The sequence below is a fragment of the Propithecus coquereli genome, unplaced genomic scaffold (assembly GCF_000956105.1).
Source record: "Propithecus coquereli isolate 6110/MARCELLA unplaced genomic scaffold, Pcoq_1.0 Scaffold302, whole genome shotgun sequence".
Classification (NCBI taxonomy): Eukaryota; Metazoa; Chordata; class Mammalia; order Primates; family Indriidae; genus Propithecus; species Propithecus coquereli.
Window position 1 is genome coordinate 1,418,336 of NW_012148642.1, and position 3,296 is coordinate 1,421,631.

Consider the following 3,296-nt stretch of genomic DNA (forward strand, 5'->3'; position numbering starts at 1 on the left):
ATCCTCCCTACCCCTACCCAAAAAAGGACAAGAACTATTCTCCCGCACTTACCAGCACATCATCTGAGTCATGCCAAAAACGCCAGAGAATCCAGAACCACATGGTTGCACTGAAGAACTCAGCCTTGATCACCTGGGATCTGGTCAGCTGGGGAAACTGTCTATACCGGGGCTCGATATGCACACCACCGCCAGCACTGAGACAAAACAAAATGGTAGGCAGCTTGCTGCATTTTCAAAGTATTAAGTCATCTAAAACTTTGAGTTATATCTAAAAAACTAAGCAGACATTTCTCATCTCCTCCACCGAAATACAGAAAGAAAGACAGAGATTCACAATCCCTTGAAATACTCGTTTCTCATTAAGCTTGCTTTAAACGTATGCAGCCACAAACACTGGCCTGAAATGACAAGCTAATTATGGTTTTCAGTTAGTGAATATTCATTATTTTGCACCAGAAATATGAATGTGTTGATTATAGGGTGCAAAGGTTTTAACTAAGGGATTATGAACCTGCAGTAATAGGTGACTAAATTATTCAGAAAAATAAATCAAATTAATTTTGTTCTGTTTAGCCATCTATTTTGAAGGAAAATTATGTCCTCTGTCTTATTACAATCTTTATTAAAAGACTACTGTATGGAAAAGAGGACTCACAAATCCTTTTTAATATGCTAATACCTCTGAACGAAGCAAAGAACCTTAAACAGTAAATCTGAAAAAGTTTTCTGGGTTTTGTTTTTTTCATTTAGACACTGTTGACAAGTGTCCATAAGAGCTATACTCAGTCCATAAGAGCTATACTCATTCAACCCCCACTGCTAAATTTCACTGGCTTTAAAAAAAAAAAAAAAAAAGAGCTATACTCAATTTATTCAGCTGGGTTATAATTATTTTAGGTTGAATCCAATTTAAATAATACAATTTGCACTTACTGGGGCTATTTCTAAGTCCAATCAGCAGCCATACATATGCTAATACACAGAAATGGATAAAAAAACTTAGAATTCCTACACAAAATATTTTCACCAATTTTCAGTCCAGGTAAGAATCAGCTTATAAAATAATATTCTTTTGTACAGCATACAAATGAATACCTGTACCAAAAACGTACACTAAAATTTCATGTCTTCATAATGTGCAGATTTGTGAATAGTAATATTGCTATGGTTCTTTGCACATGTTAGCTAGGTCTGTTTTTTATCCTCTCCCACTCTAAAAGATTATTAGCATTATTATTGAGTGTTTACCATGCACCAGTTACCAGGCAAACAATTTTATATGCATTATCTCATTTAATTTCCCTAACAACCTTATGAGATAGAGCCTACAATTATAAATGTTTTACAAATGAGGACACTGAGGTATTGTTTGATGGCAAAGCCCAAACTCTTGCCTACAGATACGTACCATTAATAATTATCTCATTTTGGGGGGGAAGGAGGGTAAGGGCAACATACGTAACCTAAACATCTATACCCCCATGATATGCTGAAATAAAAAAAAAAAATACAAAAACAAAATAATTATCTCATCTTACGAATCAAAAGACATAACTCTTAATTAGAATTCCACTGGGTGCAAAAGCTCATGCCTATAATCCTGGCTACAAGGGAGCTGAGGCAGGAGGATTTGCTTGAGGTTGCTGTGAGCTAGGCTGACGCCACAGCACTCTAGCCTGGGCAACAGAGCGAGACTCGGTCTCAAAAAAAAAAAAAAGAAAGAATGAAAGAAACTGTCTTAGCCAGCTGGTGCTGAGACAACCTCTTACTCCTAACTACCTCTCTGAATTACCTTTAATTTAAAGAGAGAGAGAGAGAGAAAGAGAGGACCATGACTATGCTATGACTACACCACTGTACTCCAGCCTGGGCTACAGGAGTTGAGACCCTGTCTTTAAAAAAAAGTAACTTTCAGAGTTATGGTGCAGTTTTGTTTTTAAACTTGACTCTTAAAAATTCTAGGTTTCTTCCCCATTCGGTTTCTTCCTTATGGGACTCACTCATAATGTCACATTTCCTAATATTTTTTGACTGCAAGCTCATTTTCTCTGGAATTTCTTTGAGATCTTGCTTCTCTTAGCCTCTTGAGGATGCTACCAATCCAAGATCACTTTAAATTCTTGGTTTGGGGTTTTTGAACCACACAGGCACAACCCAGGTAGCTTGGATTTGGGTGCAAACCTGCCTGAGGACTGGCTTCTGGTAACAAATTCCTATTCCCTTCTCCATGGCAGGTTTATTTCTCATTCACCCTTCTACTGTGCAGCTGCAGCTTTATTCAGGGCTCTCATAATTAGACTCCTTATTTTGGGCAGGCCCCAGGCTGCTTTTCTGGTCCCCCACACCTCATGCAGCTGTCCAGGAGGACAAGGACTCTAGATGAATGCCAGCTTCAGTGCTTTTGTTCCTAGGCCTTGTTTTTACTTGGATTTTGCCCTTGGTAGATTCTTTCCTTTTGTTGTCCCTGGTCAGCGATGTTTATAAAAATTAAAAAAAAAAAATTTCATAGTTTCAATTTGGAGAGTTGTCAGGGTATCTAGTTTGTTACAGTGCCATTAACAACCTGTTTTCGAACATAACATAATCAGGTGTTCGTTGAATCTTCGCATTCCTTAATCATAGCAATTGTTGTGTCATCTGTTCCTTTTCTGTAATTGCAGTCTTCCAAATCTTTGTTCAAAAAGATAATCACCTCGCAGTCAATGGCCTGCCTACTTCGGGTCATAGTTAAAATAACATATCACTCTAGCAAGAATGAAATGTGGAGAGTTGCTGAGATGGGATTTGAACTATAATCCTAGCCTTACTCAAATCTTATTTTAATAAGTTTTACTTATTTGATGAGCCCTTATGCCTAGATTGTATCTTGTACCTATCAAAGAGGAAGGTTGTTGTTACACTATATTGAATTATCTTGTGTGTTTACATAATGTATTACCTATATGCACAGACAGATCCTGAATAAATACTGTTAAATGTAATTAGTATATGAGGACATTACAGAAACAGTATGCTATATTCTTCAAGTTGTAAAGTGGTGATGTTTGATGGAACCTTTTAAATGTAGTGTGTGGTCACTGTAAAAGTAATATATATACATACATATGTATATACACACATATCTGCAAAAATAAAAATCACCCATCATATCCATAACTATTATTTTAAATAGAAACTTCCAAATAAAAGTGTTATGTATTAGATAAATATTTACAGAAAAATGGATTTTTTTTTCCCAACTGAGTTAGTCTCTTTCTATTCTCTTTTTTTTTTTTTTTTTTTTTTTTTTTTTT

General features: G+C 36.0%; 1 protein-coding gene across 1 annotated transcript in view; it reads right to left on the reverse strand.

Annotated features, from left to right (window-relative positions):
- Positions 1 to 3,296, reverse strand: part of NDUFB2 (NADH dehydrogenase (ubiquinone) 1 beta subcomplex, 2, 8kDa) — a 15,283-nt gene that overhangs the window by 2,769 nt on the left and 9,218 nt on the right. The gene's annotated exons all lie outside the window — the stretch shown is intronic.